Source organism: Spinacia oleracea, chromosome 3 (genome assembly GCF_020520425.1).
Source record: "Spinacia oleracea cultivar Varoflay chromosome 3, BTI_SOV_V1, whole genome shotgun sequence".
In the NCBI taxonomy this organism is placed as follows: Eukaryota; Viridiplantae; Streptophyta; class Magnoliopsida; order Caryophyllales; family Amaranthaceae; genus Spinacia; species Spinacia oleracea.
Genome location: NC_079489.1, coordinates 141,417,285 through 141,440,638, shown reverse-complemented (window position 1 = coordinate 141,440,638; position 23,354 = coordinate 141,417,285). Strand labels below are relative to the sequence as shown.

Genomic DNA, 23,354 nt, shown 5'->3' with positions numbered 1-23,354 from the left:
ATTTGTACTCTATCTAAATTAGAAAATGGTAGACGTGCGTGCATGAAATGATTGTACTCCGTGTAAAAGAAATAATCTACTCCGTAGCTTAGTTTTCAAGAAATGTATGTATACACGTAATATTTTATACAGAAGTCCTCGTGCATTTATCTAACATTTGACTTTTTAGTTAACTACTACCTCCGCTCCTTAATGTTCTTTACGCTTTGGAATATGTGTCCAAAGTAAGAAAACTTTGGCCGTGGATTCTCACTGTTATATACATTAAAATGTTATCATGTAAGATCTTGTTAGATAGGTCTCGTTGTGTATTTTCAAAATATCAAATTTTTATAATTTTTTCACAAACGGAAATGAATATATAAGTCGTTAAATATTGCATTGGAGTCCGTGCAAATAGTAACCGTAAAGAACATTAAGGAACGGAGGCAGTAGTTGTTGGCCCGTGCTACGTCATGTAAATAGGTTTACGTAAAAGATCGGTCTAACAAATGTACGGAAAATATAAACATATTCTCAATGACCAAACTTGAAGTCGGGATAGATACGAATACAAATGATACTTAGGCCATGTTGTCAACAAGGAAACTCATAGTTGGAAAAACGGGAGTACAATATATAAAAACTTCAATTTGAAGCCTTTTGCAGCCTGAAAATCGTGGCCTATTATGAGACATTGCTGGCAAAATGATGGAGACGAATCATAAGTTTATAGGGAGTTGATTATACTCCGTGACTCGGATAACCTCACATCTAGCAACTTCTAAATATGAACTAAAGTTTCAGAGAGGCAGTAGCAACAACATTCAATGAAGCAGTAGAAATATAGTGAATTTCCTGTAAATGCAATTACTATGTCAGATAAGCTTGCCAACAAATCTACGGATTGGAGATAATTTAAGTTGAAGATCTCATAATAACACAGGTATTAAGTTCACGGTTACTATAGCATTACTCCTCAATCAATCTTCACAACTAATTCACATACACAAATTTTTCTAGCAACTAACAAGTTAGTTGTAAATCCCTGTAATCATTGTGATTTTCAGATACTTAAGGTGATGCAGAAACCAACATTATTGAAACTTCAGTAAGAATTTTGGCACATTATCATGGAAAGTGAGTATGGATTTCCGTTACTCCCTCCTTCCCATGGCATTTTCAAGGTCAAAATCAACAACATATGGTCAACCAACGTAGATATAGCTACGTGTCTGAGACTCCTAATCAAACCAGGTGTAAGATCAATGTTTAACTCAAGAAAGTAATCAAACCAGGTGTAAGATCAATGTTTAACTCAAGAAAGGAAAACTGGGTGCAAGGTCAATGATTTAGCTCAAGAAAGGAATAATCGCAAGGCATATTTGAGGCAGGCTAAAAATCAGATTAGCTGGATAATATTCATTTTGCGTATTCAAGTTAGTTACCTCCTAAACAAGTAGATTTCGGCTTTTCTCACAACGATTAATATTTCCTTTTCTAATAATTTACTTTATCTAGATCTCAGCCATTCTACATGTTATTTTATAGTAACAAACATCCAACCACATTTCTTATGAGAGAATTAGAAAACTACTTGTTATTAATATTTATAATATTCATTTCCCCGTCTCTTATACTTCGTATAATGTATTTAAGCGACAATTATATTGTTCAAAAATATTTTAGCTCTCCCAACTCCCTTCACCATTCATTCGGCATATACAACACCACATACCACACACCCTAGGAAAATGTTGATTTTGACTTTTTAAATACTCTGTAATACTATAAGAAAAACTTAAAATTCCAACTTGAATAGAAATTTACCTAGAAAATAAGCCCTTCAAGAGTACCGAGCTTTCCCATAGCCATAGCCATTTGGCCCATATGATTTGCAACATTTCTAGATGAACCAAGAGAACCATTCGACAAAGTTTCTGACAATGTCTGCTATAGTTGCTCCATTCTCTGAGACAATCCATTTGGTTCACAAGCAGCTACAGAGTAAAGCTTCAATTTAAAATGCAATATCATGAAATGGTAAAAAATAAGTCCACACCAAATTACACCGTAACATTTTGTCCGGCCCCTAAGTATCATATTTAGTAAAACTAATGGACATATAGAAAATAAGAAAAGGGCTTAAAAAAATGAAGTCGGAGGTTTATCTATTATTCTCTGAATGTCCATCTTTAGCTACAAAAAATATAGATACAATAACCAGAGATCGTCACTAGTAGAAAAAACACTTATTGCAGCGGGCTTTTAAACCCCTGTTACAGCGTACATCGTATGCTGCAACTGGGGCCTGCAACAAGTCTGAACTTGTTGCAGCATACATTGTTCGCTGCGAAAAGTGTTCTTTGACAGCGTACATTTATATGTACGTTGTAACAAGTGTGTAAAATTAGGCCAAAATCATGACTTGTCACAGCACACAAATTGGTGTACACTGCAAAAGACCCATCCTGTTGCAGCGAACATCTATTTGCACGCTACAACAGGTCATGATTTTGACCAAATTTTACACCCTTGTTACAGCGTACATAGCAACAAAGCACTTTAGGCGGGAAAATTTTAATTTTATTCAGGGATACCTAGAGTGCCTTGCACCAAATATAGAAACCTGTCACAACAATAATAATATCACAACCTGTATAACAATTATAAAAACAATAACAGGTGTTTTGTATACTATATATCCCAAAACAAAGTGCATGTAGTACATTTAAATATATGTACGTTCCAATTTCAACGTACGCATACATTTTAATATAAAAGATTGTTCTATAACATCTAAACCAACTCGATCAAACGCGCTCAGGCGAATAATAAATACTTGCTGGCAAAAGAATTAGCCCATTGTTGTCAAAAATTGACCCGATCCGAGAAACCGACCGACATCCGAACCGAATATATCCGAGAATTAGAGGCTCTTGAAACCAAACCGAACCGATCCGACATCGATCCGAAATCCGATTTGACCCGTAACTCAAAGACCCGAACCCGATCCGCTAACAATCCGAGGAGACCCGTGACCAGATTAGTATCCGACTAGTTTTAACCGAACCGAACCCGCATCCGACCCGATAGCAATCCGAAATCCGTTTTTAACCGATAACTACTGTAATCGACCCGACCCGATAAAACCCGTTATCCGATTTAACCTGCATTGGTGTTAGGTCTGAATGAACCCGTAACCGACTTTCAACCAAACTTTGGACCGAAGGAATAGAATTCTAATAAATTAGTATTTGGCATCTAATATTAGAATTATAAAGTGATCTGAATTTGATAGTGAACTCGAGAGCTACTCGATCCATACAACATAACAATACAAGCCAACCTGATCTTAGCTCGAACCACAAACCGCAAACTCAATCCGTAATTGACCCCGATCGGAGGTGCGACCAGTCCGAACTTGACCCAAACCCGAGACTCACGATCAAACTTGACCCTAACCCGAGACTATATTCGATCTAGACATGACCCATTCTCGCAGTAAATCAGTTAAAATAGTAAATGAATCCGACATACACCCAAATTCGAGACTTATCCGATCCGGACACCACCCGTACCCGTAGTAAGCCGGTAAAAATAGCAACTGTATCCGACATACACCCGAACCGAACTAGACCCGAACCAACTTAAACCGATAAAAAACCGTTTTAAACCCGAACCGGTTCAAACCGAACCGAAATTACCCGATCCGAAACCTACTCGAAACCAAAACATCATATTAACCGACTTCATCCGAAACCGAAGTTATCCAAACCGATCCGAATTGACCCGGGTAGAAACATTAACCCGACATTATCCGATTTCGACAAGACCCTAACCGTTTATAACCGATCCGAAACCGATCCGATGACCCGATTTGACACCCCTAAGCATAAGGCGCATTCCTCGGAGTATAGACCTTCAAAACCATAAATTTGATGGGAGCATTAGATTAAATGTCATTTTAGTCTAAATATTACCTATAACGACCCAATGAGCCTTAAATGTGCGTAAATGGATTGGAAGGAGTCTTGGAAACTTAAAACTAAGCATATTAATCATGTAAAGGGTTTAAAATGAGTCTTTAAGTTCTTTAATTCAAAGTTAGGAGCGAAAATGTCTCATTTTAGCCTAAATATGACCTATAACGACCAAACAAGTCTCAAATGTGCATAAATAGATCGGATTGAGTCTTGAAAAGTTAAAAATAATCATATGAATCATGTAATAAGTTTGAAATGAGTTCTTAGGTTCGTTAGTTCAAAGTTGTGAGCGAAAATGTCATTTTAGCCTAAATATGACCTATAACGGCCAAACAAGTCTCAAATGTGCATAAATAGATTGGATTTATTATTGAAAAGTTAAAAATAATCATATGAATCATGTAGTAAGTTTGAAATAAGTTTTTAGGTTCGTTTGTTTAAAGTTGGGAGCGAAAATGTCATTTTAGCCTGAATATGACCTATAATGGCCAAACAAGTCTCAAATGTGCATAAATATATTGGAAGGAGTCTTGGAAACTTAAAACTAAGCATATTAATCATGTAAAGGGTTTAAAATGAGTCTTTAGGTTCTTTAGTTCAAAGTTAGGAGCGAAAACGTCTCAGTTTAGCCTAAATATGACCTATAACGACCAAACAAGTCTCAAATGTGCATAAATAGATGGGATTGAGTCTTGGAAAGTTAAAAATAATCATATATTTCGTGTAATAAGTTTGAAATGAGTTCTTAAGTTCGTTAGTTCAAAATCGGGAGCGAAAATGTCATTTTAGCCTAAATATGACCTATAACGTCAAAAGAAGTCTCGAATGTGCATAAATAGATTGGATTAAGTCTTGGAAAGTTAAAACTAATCATATGAATCATGTATTAAAGTTTGAAGTAAGTTTTTAGGTTCGTTAGTTCAAAGTTGGGAGCAAAAATGTCATTTTAACCTAAATATGACCTATAACGGCCTAATGAGCCTTAAAAGTGCATAGATAGATTGGAATGAGTATTGGAAACTTAAAACTAAGCATATTAATCACGTAAAATGTTTAAAATGAGTCCTTAGGTTCTTTAGTTCAAAGTTGGGAGCGAAAATGCCTTTTTAGCCTAAATATTACCTATAACGACCAAACAAGCCTCAAATGTGCATAAATAGATTGGATTGAGTCTTGGAAACTTAAAACTAATCATATGAATCACGTAATAAGATTGAAATGAGTTCTTAAGTTCGTTAGTTCAAAGTTGTGAGCGAAAATGTCATTTTAGCCTAAATATGACCTATAACGGCCAAACAATTCTCAAATGTGCATAAATAGATTGAATTGAGTCTTGAAAAGTTAAAAATAATCATATGAATCATGTAGTAAGTTTGAAATGTATTTTTAGGTTCGTTAGTTCAAAGTTGGGAGCGAAAATGTCATATTAGCCTAAATATGACCTATAATGGCCAAACAAGTCTCAAATGTGCATAAATAGATTGGATTGAGTCTTTGAAAGTTAAAACTAATCATATGAATCATGTAGTAAGTTTGAAATGAGTTCTTAGGTTCGTTAGTTCAAAGTTGGGAGCGAAAATACCTCATTTTAGCCTAAATATGACCTATACCAACCAAATAAGTCTCAAATGTGCATAAATCGATTGGATTGAGTCTTGGAAACTTAAAACTAATCATATTAATCATGTAATAAGTTGGAAGTGAGTCCTTAGATTCGTTAGTTCAAAGTTGGGAGCGAAAAAATCATTTTAGCCTAAATATGACCTATAACGATCCAATGATCCTTAAATGTGCATAAATAGATTGAAACGAGTATTGAAAACTTAAAACTAAGCATATTAATCATGTAATAAGTTTGAAATGAGTCCTTAGGTTATTTAGTTCAAAATTGGGAACGAAAATGTGGACACTCACATCAAGGATCTAATTGAAAGTTGCTCTCTGTTATACCAGAGTATGCTAGCATACATTATACACGTGATTCGGTAGTAATCTACAAGCATTCAAATCAGTGACCAAACAAGTAGAAAGTCTTAACTTTCCATTTAGTACAAACCTCAAGAAGAGAGACCAACCTTAAGAGTAGGTATAAATTTGGTGTTGGAGCAGTTATCAATCAATGACGAACAAGGTTCTGGAAGAAATTGTGATGCATCATCCTTGACTGTCACTGCAGTGGATTACCCATGCTTTAAATTTTAAAATGAATGCTTTCTAACATAAGATGGGTGGCAAATGACAGCAGTTGCTTACTTAGTTGCTTACTTAGGTCTGGATGCCTATCAGCACTTTTAAGATGTGATTTGGTGGCCTGAAGAAATAAGATTAATTAGCTCATATGTTTCAGTTATGTACTTCACTTTAATAGCTTCATATTGTTTTTCACTTTTTTGTTCTTCTATAAATAGCGCTTAAGAGCAGTACGGACACAGGATCAGAACATAAGAGCAACTATCTATTTCAGAATATAGTCTCTTAATTATGTTGATACTTCTATTAAGCTCAAATGTATTACAGTGAAACATTTCTAAATCTTAAGCTGTATTAGGTGTTTGAGAATAAGAGCTAGAATGTTCTTGAATCAGAAACTCTGAAAAGAAATCCCGCCTTCATTTGAACAACTCAATAAGCAAAAACAGGACACGAAAGCATTAGAAATAGTGCTTTGAAGTGGTATAGTTAAGAAAAAAAACCTTTATTTAGCAGTGCGTCATTTCAGAAACATAGATGATTTGTTCAACTCCGAAATAAAGCAGTAATTGAGCAGCATCACAAACAAGCTTCTCCAAACTTGTTTACAGGCACTGAGGGAGGATTGAGCGATCCTTGAAAGCTAGCTAGTAATCTGTGCTGATAAAAAATTCAGAATATCATTCATGAGCAGAAGAAGATAATAATGTAGGAAGATACCAAGTTGTCTGTCACTAGCACCATGAGGCAGCCCAGAGCTTGGTCCAGCAGCACTTGAAAAGATCCCACATAAAAATGTAACACTTGAATGACGAAGATTCATGCAAAAATTAAAAATCAGCATTTTGTTGTTAGCTCATCAAAAGTAATGTTGTATATTCTGTGATAGCATGCATTTGCACAGACACAAACTTATATTTTTCCAGTATAAATCGTCAAAGATAAACAAAGTACAGTATGTGAATAGTGCAAAAAAAACAGTGTGTTGCGAGTAAACAGAAACGGAGGAAGTAACATATAAAACAGGGCAGTAAAAGATAATGACAGTCGTACATGATAGAGCATAAACTTAAGTACTTAATCTTTAAAAACAAAGATAAAGAGATTGCCATAAAACAAAGTTAATCTGGTCAAATTTAGGCGCAGGTCCACATAAGTCACGGACTACAAGCTCCTCTTGAATAGACATGTATCTACTTTAATTTTCCAGCTAACGACAACACCAGCGAAATATGATTGTTGTTTTATAGACTAGCGCATACATGCAGCTACTTTAGTTTACAATGTGATAATTGAACAGATGATGATAACGATGATGACACACTGGCGATAACAATGATGACACACCGATGACAACAAAGACGGTAGCGGTAAGAATATCTATAACAAAACGGAATATCAATGAGTTGCAACACTAAAAAACACCAACTCATTACCCACCTATAAGGAATATGTTGATGGGTTGTACTGTCTCTATACTTCTTTGCTAGACCAAAATCAATCATATAAAGTTAGCAAACCGCACAAGATACATTAGAATGAAAGAGTTATTAATTTATCAAAATAGATCCCTAACAGAAAATACACCCAACATAAAATTTCAAATAACACACAGATGGGAGTCATACCTGATTGCACGCCGCCCTAACCCCATGAGGAAGTTATCAGGCTTGATATCCCGATGCAAGAATGACTTAGAATGAACCAATTCAACTCGATTGATCTGACAATGTCATATCAACTAATTAAAGAAAATTTGGTACATCGAAAGAATTAAATGAATATCAACTAATAAAGACAAAAATAATACCATCTGATCTGCAAGCATAAGAACAGTCTTCAACGAAAATGTCCCGCTACAGAAGTTGAAGAAATCTTCTAAGCTGGGCCCAAGTAAATCTATGACTAGAACATTGTAATCTCCTTCAAACACCAAACCCTCTTACATTAGGAATTCCAGCTGCCAACATCACAGAAAATCAGAGTAAGAACAATATCACACTACAGGAAGAAACAAAGCAGCCAGATGATACGTAATATATGCTTTAGAAACAATCAAAACCCAAATTCAGAAGATAAGTTCATACTTCCTCCTTGCAGAATTTTATATAATTTGGACTCATACAGCAGTTGAGGATGCTTTGTTTTCACGTTTTCCTGAGAAGCATAAAAAGAAATCAGAAAGGAAATAACTGAGAAATATGGCATGGCAGACATTGTTTTATTTATCAGGCAGATGGAAATCACATCAATTTTATCATATTACCAAAACACATACAACCCTAGAATGCATTAACATAACCTTCATCAACTGAACTGGCAGATAGATTGAAGCAACTACGACATATTATTTTCCTCACCATGAAAGACTAAAGAAAAAGTGCAAAACTAAATAGACCATGATCTTTTAGACAATATGACGGAATAGCACCACCACAACTGCGAAATAATTTCACGCATCTGCAAGCTCGTAATAAAATCCTTATCATTTAAGTAGCTAAAAATCCGTACTTATTTGGTTAAATCTTCGGATTTTTAAGCTCCACTTGTTGCCCAAAACAAGTTTATCCTTGAATCTCCAACAGTTGACGAATAAAATCATATCTGACAAGACTGGTGCAGCTGTTAAAAGTTTACCAGATAACACCATACCATACCAAGTACTAGTAACGGTCTTCAGCACATTATCTGACGCCGCTTTTGTAATCAAGCTACTGAATCTTAGGGTTGCCAAGGATATGTAGAACAGAAGGAGGTATAACTTGTATAAAGTTGTATTGATGCCTAAGCCAGGAGATCAACGAGGCTAGAAAATTAGGCAAAAAGAACTCAGAGTTCCTACATACCTTCAAAAAAAGGAAGAAAGAAAACCTCACAGGCACAAAGGTCCCCACAGCTTTGCTGGCATATGTACACACTGAATTCACAAATACACCCCCAATATCTTACATTTTCACTTCGAAAAATTCGTCTTTACCTCTTTTTGTCTAGTTAAGTGTAGACATTCTAAGTACAGTTAACTCATAAAAATTATAGACAATCAGAGTGCAATATACTAAAAGCACTGAAATCTTTGATTGCATACTCTGCTCATAACTATAAGACCCAGCAGAGCTCTACGAATATAATGTTTTTTCATTTCTAATATTTGAACAAACAGCAGAACAGCTAGGAAAATTATTGACACAACCAACAAGCAATGCCATCTCGCCTCACTCACCGAAAGATACCCACATGTTCGCAAGAATCAATGTAATTTATAAAATTTCCAACACTATTTAAAATTTATAAAATTATTCATATAAAGTAACTACGAGAGGGAAACCCACTCATCCACGTTAATAAAAAAATTAAACAGAAAAAATGAAAAATTAAAAATTAAAGCATGATATACTGGTAAAAAAGAAGACCTTAAAGAACAAATTCAATCATAAGGTACTCACAACACCAGACCATTTCAAATCTTAAAACTTAAGCTAATAGGCAACAGAAAATATAATCTAGTACAACAAAAGATACAAAAACTGTTTAAACCCATTAATAAATTTCAAAAATACAGAAAAAAGAATCTAAAAAATTGAAGGAAACTGCAAATTGACTACCAAACAAAAGATAGAACAACTTGCCACATAAAAGAAAAAGAAAAAAAAAACAATTACAATGATACATCTTGAATCAGCAAATCAAACCAAATACCAGCAGACCCCAGAGAAACTATTTATTACTGTTGGGCAACCAATTCAGATCCCAGAGAGAACATTCAACAAAAGCAAATCAACCTAAGAAAAATCCCAGAAACATATGCAAAAAAAGGGGGGAAATTCCTGAGAACCCAATAAAAACGGGAATATTCCAGCATTTTGAATATAATTTCCCTCAAATAATGAACAATATCAGTCAAAGATTCAATCTTTTCTGATAATCCAAGATCAAGATGAACCGAAAACCCAGCATTATCAGAAATGTGAAAAAAGAAACTGTTTTTTTAATACTTTTTATGTTTTTTTTTGAGTAAAGTAATCTGGAGAGATACAGGAGCCTAGATAGTGTAAAAAGTAAAACTTGCAGTAAGCAAGCACAAACCTTTGCTCAGACTCAGACTCCAATTTAACCTTCTGTCCTCTTTGATCCGCCAGCTCTATGTTGTAGTCCTAAATCGGCAGTGATCCATTATCATGTCTCGTCTCTTCACGAGCATACCTACAACCAACCTTGTAATTTCAAGACAGAAATTTTTGAGGCATTAGGTCAGTAGAAATTCAGCCAGCAATCAACACATATCAAATTATGTTAAAGCAAGTAATAACCATCCTCATTCTCCTTTACCTCGAGCAAATTACGTTACATTTAAACTGACTATAGTAAAGAAACTTTAGAAAAGCTTGACAAAGTACAAATTTTGAAAGCCAAACCCTAGAACATAGTACTTGAACTAAGCAACTACTTTAAACAAACGATAGGACTCCAATTTCATAACAAGCCAACATTACCGTTGTGTTCATTTCAATTAAAACAGATACAAGGCAAAAGCATCCAACTGAAAATCCAATTTAGATCTTCAATGACCTGGTTATTATTCACAAAGAATCGAGTTTTCTGAGTTTTGCAATTACAGGGTTTTCTTTTTATTCACAAAGAATCGAACAACTCTATCTGCAATAATCAAGTGCGTGGAAATAATTCTAACAGCAATAATCAACTGCATATCTACTATCCTGCCCCAACTTAGTTTGGAGTTTGGACCCAGCCGGAGCCCGGAGGCAATAGAAAACTATCTACTCTAAAAGAATTGAACAAACCCTAATTCGTAAAACAAAAATCAAGAGGGGACAGTGAAGATAATTACTTGCCGCGGTGAGGAGATTGACGGAGAACCACCGACCGAGCAACCTTCTTTCTTGGAACCACCGTTCGAGCAAGCTAACTTCTTTCTTGGAACTGCCGGCCGAGCAAGCTAACAGGTGGAGAGGAGGCGAGAAAAGAGACCAGAACTACTGGCGACTGGCGAGGAGGCCAAAACCACCGACGAGGAACCAGATCCACCGATTGACGACGCAGGGAAAGCTTTTTTGTCTTGGCAAGGAAAGGTTTTTTTTTTTGGAGGGGACGACGCAGCTGGGAAAGCAAGGGAAGAAGAAAGGGAGTTGAGCGGGGACTGAAGTTTTGATTCTCGATTAATTTGTTTTCAATTTGTTACTCAACCAATATTGCAGCTAACAATTTTTTACCCGGGCTATTGCAGGGGGATTTTAAAGTGTACGCTGCAACAAAAACGGGTTATTGCAGGGGGCTTTTAAAATGTACGTTGCGACAAACTTTTTTACAGGGAACAATTAAATTAAATTGTACGCTGCAACAACCCTTTAAATGATTTGACCCGCGTTGACCGACGGGTTGTTGAAGCGTATTAATACATGTACGCTGCAATAAGGGGATTGCAACTGGGGTTTTTTCTACTAGTGCGTAGCCCACCTATGACCACCAAAAGCCCAAATTTGCACGAACAAACAACACACAAAGTTATCATTTGATTAAAATGATAAGAAAACTCCATTAAATGAGAATCAGAATAAGCACATCAAGGTTCTCAAAATATACGGAAACAACATGAAGGGACAATGGTGATTTTTACTATTTCCAAAGAACATAAAATTTGCCAAGCTCTAGCAATCTCTCATTTACATGAAACTTATGTACATTCACGATCAATTTAAACTCCGAGTAGCCCAGCAAAAAAAAAGAAAAGACTGAAGAGAAAAATTACGTGGAATCACAAACATGTATTTTTCTTCAAATATTTCTATAAGAACTCAATACCACCTTATGGCAATATAGATTTATGAAGAGAAAAAAAATAGCATCACTACAAACATTGGCCTGGGATTTTCCTTACAAAATCACGTATAAATCTTCACCATTACCACCACGTTTTAACACCTTCAACAGAGCCACTAAATTTCAGTTAAACAGGTCTATAAAATACTAAAAGAGGATAACAAACTGCTACTTAGATCAGTTGACCAGTGGTAAGAGCAACAAACTTAAACTTCGTCTCCCTCCTAACGCTGCAAATCAAATGATATTAAGGATTTGGGTGGAAAGAGTGAACATAATTGATGGATACCATAGTGTTAGGTTCGCAATATTTCACCCCTCCCCTCCCCTCTCACTTTGTCCTTCTCATTTTAAAGAGGTGTGGGTCTGTGGGAGGACGGGGAGGCTGATGTGTATGATCAACAACCTTTTTTTATTGGACGGTAAGGTGATCAACCCCCAACTGCGTAAACCCTATTTAAGGATGCCTATAAAGTTTTGAGTGGGCCCAGGAGTGAAAGGAATAGAAGGGGGCAAAGGAAGGGGATTCTCCCAACTCACGCATTGTTAATCTCGCTTCTATTTGGTAGTCAGAATCTTAATTAGTATGAAGAGTAAATCAAGTTATTCTTGACAATGTGACATAATTTGTCTAGCTTTTTCTTAAAGGCAGCCAAAAGAGCAGCAACAATGTGAGTAACCCCAAGAAGAAAAGTTATCTTGCATTTTTCCCCATGTTACAATGAATTCAATATGACCAATATGTCATTTCCAACAATAGAGAAGCAAGTTTCATGAGTAAAAAAGAGTATGCAGTGAATCTGAAAGTTCAGTAAGACATTTACTAAGACATCAATGGTTGGCCTCATCATCAAGTAATAAAAACATTAGTTACAGGCACTTTGGAAATTAGGTACATATTGGAGGAAACAACATACTTACAGGTTCCAGCGTTCCATATGGTTTCGGAATTGACTATTCGAGTCAGCCAAGTTTTCTTACAATGTAGACGGTGCCAGACTGTTTTCAGAAGCTTCCCCCCCCCCCCCCCCCAAAGGGTGTCCCCCCCTCCCTCTAATATTTTTTTCTGCTTGGGTTTGTAGTCTATAAACAAAGACGTTGCAAGATATTAGATAAATCACGAATTCTGAAGTACATACTGCATGCATACTCTCCCATTCCAAGTGTGTAGCATAACCAAAATTTAACCTCAGAAACAGGTGATGCAGAAATGAATATTGAATACAACTATCTATCATTTTCATCATGGAAAGTTCCCATTAATCCATTATGCTAGACTAATAAGCGATATGGAGAAATTTTAACAACAAAAACAAAAGAGGGATAGTTGACACTTACCAAGCAAAGAATCCACGGGTAATTGGCTGGAATGTTCTCTTGGCAAAAAAGATCATTGGATATCTTGAAAATTCACCGGCTGCATACCCCAATAATATTAGCTCATACATAATTTAAAACATAATGCATCACACAATCACCATGATGGGGTCCTAAGGATAAGAAAACACATGAAACTTTGTAGTACAAAGATTATAAGTAAGCAACAAGATACTATCCAAGAATACCAACACTCATAACAGTAGGAAGAGGGAATTAGTCATGGACTCATGCTGCAACCACCACCAACAGCCAAAAATCAAGCAATTTACGGGTAACATCTAGGGGTGATGTAATATTTCTGTCTCAATTTTGAAAAAGTGAGCTCCAGCCTCTGGTTAAGAAGATAATTCACTGAAGACATTCGATTATTCGAATATTGCAGGTCCTTATAATAATCGGATCCTTTCAAACAAATTATAAGTATCTTATGTAAGAGTATCTAAATTGGCTAAATATACAGTAATGTAGGAGTCGGGACTTAGGACAAAACCCCACCCCATATGAGAAGCAAAGAATAATACAGTCCTAACAAACTGTTCATATCGGTAACAAGTGCTTAAATGACACATTTTCCTTAAAGAAAATTAAACAACGACATGCTACATTTTTCTGAAAGCCAAAAACTAATAGGACCATAGCTAACAAAGTACCCCCGAAATTTTGCATTTAAAGCTCCATAGTTTTTCAAAGTCACTTAGAGAAAATACTCAGCCGTTTTTCAAGGCCTAAGAATGTTATTCATGAGCCAATTTTCCAAAGGAGAATGTCATAGTCTCTCATGACTCATAAAATATCCTATATTTCCCTTCCCCCTCCCAAGAAAATAGTTGGGATTTTACTCAGCAAGCTAGCAGCCGAAGACAGAGGAAAACACCATATTTTTAATACTTATGGCCATCTTGTTGGAAAATAAAGAGAATCAAGCACATTATCATGTTCGATCTATAATTTGCAGCCACTGTTAATTACAGTTTCAATACAACCTGTCCAAAAAATTTGGCATTCCACAAACTAACAAAGTTTAATCCACAAGAAAATCCATTGATCAATCAATTTAACTAAAATCAAAGAGAAAAAAATGTAAAAACAATTCATAATCAACAAACTAACAACAGAAATCCAAAAAAATAAAACAACATACCTAACGAAACTGATGTGAGCATCGCGCTAACAAATTTTAAAAAAAGCAACGAAATTAAGAGGGAATCCATGGGTTTACCTTAGATCGATCCTCTTAATCGTGCTTCATCGTGTTTACCTTAAATCAAAGTGATGTACATCGATCTTCTCTTAAACTGCTCATTATCAAGACACATACAATAAAATCAACAATTCACAAATCAAACCAATTCGAATTCCAAAAATAATTTCATCAAATAGTGTATCAAAGAATTGGGATTTGGGAGAGAATAAAACCCTGAATTAATCGAACTTTAAGCAAATATATATAGCAATAATACTCGGTTTAGCAACTGAAAGAACAAAAACACGATATCAACATACACAACCCCAACTAAAATTGATCAATGAACAATAACATTAACCCAAATGAATCAACCTTAAAGCAACATATACATAAACTATATGAATTTGGGAGAGGAGAAAAATCTAAATTATTCGAATTTTAAGCGAATATAACAATAATATCCGGTTTAGCAACTGAAAGAACAAAAACACGACATGGTCGGTAGACTCATGGGACGAAATAATGTCAGCCTTCTGCATCAACACACACAATCCCAACCAAAATTGATCAATGAAACATAACATTAACCCAAACTAATCAAATTTCAAGCAATATATACATAGACTAAATGAATTTGGGAGAAGTGAAAACCCTAAATTAATCAAATTTTAAGCAAATGATACACCAAATGAGTCGGCATTTAAACGAAGAAAATCCTAGATTAATCTACAATTGAGCGTAGAGAGAAGAGGTAGAGGCGGAGATAACCAAATTATTGAAGAGATGACAGATGTTTGCGTAGTCTTAATGTTGAGGTCGACAATGATGAACCTCTGCATATATCCTAAATACGATTCTTAAACACTGATGGAGATGAAAAGAAACTCATCATTCTCACTTTGAGTAAGCCCTGGCAGAGGGGAGAGTAAGTGGCAGGGTAGGAGGACAGGGAAGCTAGAGAGGGAAAAACGGCCCCAAAGCAGCAGGGTAAGGAGGATGAGGGAGGAGAGCTTGGTTGTAGGTGAAAGGGACACGCGGCAGCCTCTAATAAGAGACAGTAATTACGTAAATATACTGTCAGTAAGGTAAAAGACAAAAAAAGAAGGAAGAAAACTGGGGGCAATTTCGTAACCTCACTATTATGGGAATAGTAATATCAACTTCTTGCTTTTATAAGTGTTAGGATTATACGCAGCAGATATTGTGCCATAAATATTAATATCTTTGTCTCCGTCTTCATCTTCATCTTCTTCTTGCTCTTGTTGCTTAAAGAGTTGGACGTTGACATTGGCATGAACACCAAATGTTAGAGCAAGATACTCTACCTCAGCATTAAAGGCAATACCGGGAACAGTAAGTTTGTGAAATTGTTCGAAGTGATGATGATGTTGTTAAGGCACCACCAACAAAAGGGATGATCTCTGGGTCATCAAATTCCTCCTCTCATTGGAAAAAAACAATACGGTTGCAGCCTTCACCCGTACGGGCCATACTATCATGGAGATAAACAGTACCATAGAGCTCCAACGCTTCTTTGCTGCTGTCATCCGAAGCGGAATCGTTTAGGTTTTGGTTATGCAAAGTAATAGATAGTACCTCAATAACTGGTTCAGATCTAATAAGCACACGATGGCTGTCAACCTCACCTTGTCAACTTAAAAAAATCAATTAGGATTGAATTAACAGCAAGAAACTACTCTATTAATACTACTATCCATTTGTATATACTTCGCATAAACGATGTCTCATTACACAAAATAAAAGTAGTCCGACAAAAGATTTGTGATTTGGAAAGTCTTTATCTTCTCAAGAAATTATTTTTCAAAAAGACAGTAAATTTTAAAATCCGTCCTTCATTACTACACACCCTAACACACAGAGCTGAAACAATCATACGGAAAATGAAATAATTGCAGAAATAGAAATGAACATCTATTTAAAATCTGTCCGTCATTACTACACACCCTAACACACAGAGCTGAAACAATCATACGGAAAATGAAATAATTGCAGAAATAGAAATGAACATCTATTTATATGACTATAAATGTATATGATGCCTAAATACACAGTGAGTGAAAATAATTTGCAAAACTCAGTGAAATTAGGGAAGTTGGGTGAAGGTGGAAACCTTAGGATTTTGAAACTGGATTGGGGATATAACAACAAGTAAAACTGAGCAATAAAATTACTCTTCTCTATTGTGACTTCTAAACAAACTCTGCCATATTCAGCAAATAGTCTCTCAATCTCTTTCCCGTTTTCAGAAACAATGAGTTTGTTATAAACCGAATCCCACATTTGATTTGTAATTTTGAAAGCCATGGTGAAACGGAATGGATTAAGGTCCACCTACAAATTAAGAGTGACGCAAATAATATACATAAAAAAAGAAATAATTGTGGAGGCAGGAATGAATAAAAATCATCTATTTCAGATAGAAACTACAAGTAATCTAAAAAATCAATTCTAATTTTTCAAAGATATCTCAACACTTCGGGACTCACAAATTTCAGCATCATGAAGCAATTACAGACAAAACGTAATTCAAAAGCTAACCATTGAAAAAAAAAACATAAAAAATTAACACAAAGACAATTAAAGAAAACACATAATGGGGCCGACTTCATTAACTCCTCAATTAAACACAATCACGAAGCAAAAACCAAAAGAACAAAACCCAGAAACAAATAAAACTCCCCAAAAGTAGTATATAAACGAAACTCCCGAGAGAATTGGATTACATTTAGCAATTCAAAAGCGGTTGTTCATTTCATGAATAGGAGGAAGATGGAAACCCTAGAATTATGATATTGAAATAATGTGACAGAAATTACCAATTTCAGAGATTCGCCTTCTTTCTCAACAATAGAACCCTAGAATTATGAAATTGAAATAATGTGACAGAAATTACCAAATTCAGATGATTCGCCTTCTTTCTCGACCGTAGAACCCTAGAATTATGAAATTGAAATAATTTGGGGCTTCTTTTGTTTTGGAGGGTTTTCGACATGATGAATTTAGGGCATGTTAATGTTTCTTTTAAGTATTGGCGAGAAGTGGACGTTATGACGCATATGCCTAAATTGAAATGTGGAGAAGCCGATGATTATGAGGGCAATGATTTTCTAATATTCACAGTAGTTTTAGATGAAAATTTGAAAATAAGCTTTTTGATTTACAAGTCAAATATATATATATATATGTTAGAGTTGAAGGCAAGTGATGAAAAGTTAAGGATTTTACGGACCATACAAGTTGACATTTCCAAGTGTTAAAGAAGTTCATTTTGAGAACAAATACAATTCTATTACGTCTGCATATAGTATAGACATAATTTGGGATAGTGTGAGCAATATTTTCAATGGAAAATTTAATGAAATGGTTATACAGAAGATCATTTCAAAATATTATGTGTATTTTTTTGCGAGAGCATTAGATTTGATATACTATTGAAGTTCTTGGTCAAAATATTGACCAAAAAAAAAAGGAGATATACTATTGACCAAGAGAAAAGATGATCAGAAAATGCATACCCAATTCAATAGTATATCCTCCTTTTTCTTTGGTCAATATTTTGACCATGAATTTCAATAGTATATCAAATCTAATGCTTTGGCAAAAAAATATACATAATCTTTTGAAATAATTTTCTGCATCAACCATTTCATAAAATTTCTCATTGAAAATATTGTTCACACTACACCAAATTATATCTATACTATATTCAGACGGAATAGAATTGTATTTACTCTCAAAATGAACTTCTTTAGCACTTGAAATTGTCAACTTTGTATAATCCGTAAAATCCTTAACTTTCCACTACTTGCTTTCAATTTCCGTAGCTAATATATATATATGACTTGTAAATCAAAAAACTTATTTTCAAATTTTCATCTAAAACTACTTAAATATTAGAAAATTATTGCACTCAAAATTATCGGCTTCTCCACATTTCAATTTAGGTATATTTATCCTAACATCACACTTCTCGCCTCATAGGCAATGGAGTGTCTTGAAAAGAGGATGAACTCCAGATACTTAAAAGAAACATTAACATGCCCTAATTCAGAAGATAAGTATCCTTTTTCGTAACCTGATTTGGATGGAAGATGCCTTTCTTTCTTTTCGAACTTCTACTCGTCTCTCCTTCATTTCCCTTGCCAAGTCCCATAACCTGTTACACAAGATGATTAACACGGTTAAATGACAAAGTAAAATGTTTGTAAGACTTCTAAGACAAAAATGAACCTAAAAGCATAAGAAACATGGTAGGTCAGCTTGTTTCTATGGTTAAAATCAACTAATGTAACTCTGTGTACACAACAATTGAACTACTGTTTCCTCCTTGACCAAACAAATAGATGTTTGGAATACTTTACACCAAAGAGAAGACCAACACACACAAATTATCTAGGGCCCAATTGGAGTAAATAACCCACAACAGGTAAAAGCCTTCTTGAAACTCACCTTGAAAGTACTGACTGATTCATAACGTTAAGCTCTCCATCCTACATCCTACATCCTATTTAAAACTTGACTACTACAACTTCCATGCTATTGCATGCAAAATGAAGTATAACATATCGAACACCAAAACTTACAATTCATTCCAAATCACCGCCAACACTTGAAGGCTCTAAGCTAATCGTATTCGCCCTATATAGTTCTCCACCTCTAAATCAAACATTATAACCAGCAACCACATCTCGGAAAAAAGACGAACTATTGAACCATCATTGAAACAATAAACAGAAATAGTAACTATTGGTGGTATAATAGCTTAACCAACCACAAATGACAATGATAATGCTTTAATAAACGTGATTTACGTAAAAATCTATGATAGAAATACATTACGCCAAAAAAAAATACAACATACCCAATTCTTCCAATTCACTAAGGGCAACTGTATTAGAAACTCAAGTGGATAGGGAGAACGTGTACAATATTGAACAAGTAATGGAACACACTGCCTTTGTACCACCAGGACATGTAGCAGAAGAGGATGAGTACAGGGGAAATGTTGCTAGCTTAGACGAGGACGAACTAAGAAGAGAGAAAACAGGATTGGTTGAGAAAATGAGGGATGAGGATAAAAATGGTCAGAAAAAAAAAAGTCCAGCAAAGGTAACAACTGAAGAAAATGAGGAATCCGGAAATGTGTCGGAAATATCTAATGAGATCGGAGACAAGAACCTTACTGTCATTCCTGAGAACCTGAGCCAAGCATGGGTGGTAAATGCCTAATTACAGAAAATGAAGTAACCCAGCAAAAGATTTGGGATTTATCTTTCCCAGAAACTTTCATCTTTTCCAGAAACTGTTTCCAGTAAGATGGGGAAGATACTAATCCACTAACAGCATAACTAATCCACTGACATACTATCAACAGCTTAAACTAATCTACTGACATACTAATCAACAGCTTAAACTAATCCAACTAACTGTTGAAGCACACGATTTAACAATTGTAACACCACATCCATGCAGTTATGATAGCAATGGCTACATTGGCTCAATACATGTGACATACTATGTTTAGTTGTTTACAACCATCACTACATCAGGCATCAGGTATCGCAAGTCTGTGCCTCTGAAGTTCAACAAGTCCACAACATTAGAAATCAAGATAGGTCTTCAAAACCAGCCAACTGGTCTCTTTTCAACCAGACCACAGTTAGCAGCTTTGGATTGGTCTATGGATCACAGAACACACAATATTTTTTTTGGTAAAACACAATGCAGTACGGATACCTCAAACACTATAATGTTGTAACTTTTGCAAGTAATTGAGTGCTTGCTTCATAAATATATCCTAGCCTGTTTAGTCATCCTTACCTAGCGTATGTGCAATTCATGGCTTATAAATTGGTACTGAAATATATGCCAACCATAATTTTTTTGGGCTCGACAATCAGTACTACTTCGTCTACCACAAACTTGAACGGAAGCATAAACGGGATCCCAGAAGTGAATAATCCAAAAAAACCCACAAAGAGCATTGGCATACGTGGGATTCGTCAATACCTTCGTAAATGGACGGTCTTCATTTGGAAATTTGCTTGCCAACTAAAACAAATAATCAACTATATGCTTGCCAGAAAGGAACATGAATCTACATGTCACGTTAATATATTCAAAGATTGTGATTGTGGTTTTCGTCTAGGAAGAAACTCCAACACAATGCGGAAAGTTGGATTTTTGAAGGTACTTTTTTACAAAATAAGTACTTCCTCTGTTCTTGTGAACAAACCCCTTAGCCACTAATCTTGTACTGATAATTGTGTTGACACTGATACACAACTTCTTCCTTTCCTTAAGCTACATGTTACAAATTAGTCTTGAATTTTTCTAGAAATTATTTCTCATGTAAATTTTTACACACGTCTTTCATACAACAAATCACAATTCCCAACAGAGTGATGAAATAATAATATAAAATGAAATATGATGCCTAAAAACACAAAACGAGTGAAGATAATTTGTGAAATTAAGGAAGTGGGGTGAAGGTGAAACCTTAGAACTAAACAAAATGGAATAAGCTCCACAGGAATGAACAATAATCATCTATTTAAGATAGAAACTACAAGTAACCTAAAAAATCATTTCTAATTTTTCGAAAATGCCTCAACCCTTTGGAACTCGCATTATTCATCATGAAGCAAGTATAGATAAAACGTAATTCAAAAGCTAACCATTGAAAAAACCCACAAAATTAACAAAATGAGGAGTAACTAAAGAAGAACCCATAATAAGGGGTCGACTTCATTTTTTTTCCTCAATTAAAAACAAAATACTAAGCAAAAACCGAAAAAAAAATCAGAAAACCCAGGAAGGGATGAATCAAACAACAAATAAAATCCCCCAAGATGAGTATATAAACAGAATTTCCATAAGACTTGATTATTAGCAATTCAAAAAACTGTTGTTTATCTCATGAATTAGGGGAAAAGGTGGAAACCCTAGAACTATAAAATTGAAAGTATGGGACAGAAATTACCAAATTCAGATGGGTGTATTGACTCTCTGCTTGTGTACCGCCGGCGTGCTAACAGTCCGTCTCATACAGAAAAGTTTAGGGCTTTCGACGGCAAATTTGGAGCTTTATTTTTTTCCTTTCTGGTAATAAATACTTAGTATAAAAGTTTGGGTCTTTCAATGGCAAATGGTTTGTTTTAACGGGGTGGCGATTAGAGCAACTTCAACGGTGAGCTACAAGAGGTTGTGGTTAAGTTTGTCACGTCAAATTTTTAGATGTAGGCCCTGTTTGGCAATTGGCTGTTGGCTGTCGGCTGTTTTACTTGGCTGGTTTGACTGGCTGTTCAAGTTGGCTGCTTTTGTTGGCTGTTTGACTATGGATTGGTTACAAATATGTTTGGTAAATCAGTTGTTGGCTGTTGGCTGTAGCTATGTAAAATGACATTTAAGGACATTTAATGAATTTTATTTCATTTTTCAATACATACTTTGTATTATGTACGGAGTAAAACGTAATTACAAATAAATAAAATATAAATTTAAAAATAAATTACTTTATGCAATAGTATTAATAAATTATTATTTTAATTAATAATTATGGAGTAATAATTAATAACTAATAATTAATGATCAATGATTAATAATTAATAATTAATAATAATTAAATTAATAATAATTATTAATTATTAATTAATCATTAATAATTAATGGTTAATTATTATTAATTAATAACTAATTATTTATTAATTATTCACTTTTAGTTATTAGTCATTAATTAATACGGAGTACTCCGTAATTATTAACTTTTAGTTATTAGTTATTAATTATTAATTATTAATTATTAATTATTAATTATTAATGATTCATTATTAATTAATAATTATTAGTTATTAATTATTAATTATTAATTATTACTTATTAATTATTAATTATTAATTATTAATTATTAATTATTAATTATTAATTATTAATTATTAATTATTAATTATTAATTATTAATTATTAATTATTAATTATTAATTATTAATTATTAATTATTAATTATTAATTATTAATTATTAACTATTAACTATTAATTATTAATTATTAATTATTAATTATTAATTATTAATTATTAATTATTAATTATTAATTATTAATTATTAATTATTAATTATTAACTATTAATTATTAATTATTAATTATTAATTATTAATTATTAATTATTAATTATTAATTATTAATTATTAATTATTAATTATAATTATTAATTATTAATTATTAATTATTAATTATTAATTATTAATTACTAATTATTAATTATTAATTACTAATTATTATTTATTAATTACTAATTATTAATTATTAATTGTTAATTATTAATTATTAATTGTTAATTGTTAATTATTAATTGTTAATTATTAATTATTAATTGTTAATTGTTAATTATTAATTGTTAATTATTAATTATTAATTGTTAATCATTAATTGTTAATTATTAATTGTTAATTATTAATTATTAATTGTTAATCATTAATTATTAACTATTAGTTAATTAGTAAAAAATAAGGACAAAAAAGTAATTTAGATAGTGAAAAGCCAAAAGCCAACTCCAAAAAGCTAGTGTTACTAGCTTTTCATTTTTGGCGGAAAAGCTGGCTTTTCAGCAAGCTAAAAAGCCAGTTACCAAACATATTTTTTGGCTGTTTGACCAGATTAAACAGCCAACAGCCAAAAGCCAACCAAAAAGTCATTTGCCAAACAAGGCCATAATTGATTAAAACTACAAGTTATCACATTGGTGGGCTATAATACTTTGTAGCTCTCTATAATAATTT

At 33.9% G+C, this 23,354-nt stretch overlaps 1 long non-coding RNA gene across 29 annotated transcripts; it reads right to left on the bottom strand.

Moving 5' to 3' along the window:
* Positions 1-540: 540 nt before the first annotated feature.
* Positions 541-21,712, bottom strand: LOC110776181 (uncharacterized). 29 transcript variants are annotated; one of them, XR_002530039.2, is made up of 15 exons: positions 21,560-21,712; positions 17,471-18,733; positions 14,590-14,665; positions 13,329-13,407; positions 10,239-10,366; positions 8,243-8,312; positions 7,966-8,115; positions 7,784-7,878; positions 7,596-7,641; positions 6,876-6,958; positions 6,659-6,810; positions 6,219-6,276; positions 6,041-6,135; positions 1,810-3,901; positions 542-837 (listed from the first exon to the last, which is right to left on the bottom strand). It is a non-coding gene; the product is annotated as an uncharacterized lncRNA (long non-coding RNA). The 29 variants fall into 29 exon arrangements; XR_002530040.2 differs by having other exon boundaries at positions 6,659-6,815; positions 6,897-6,958; XR_008931182.1 differs by having other exon boundaries at positions 6,897-6,958; positions 7,596-7,878.
* Between the last annotated feature and the right edge of the window lie 1,642 nt (positions 21,713-23,354).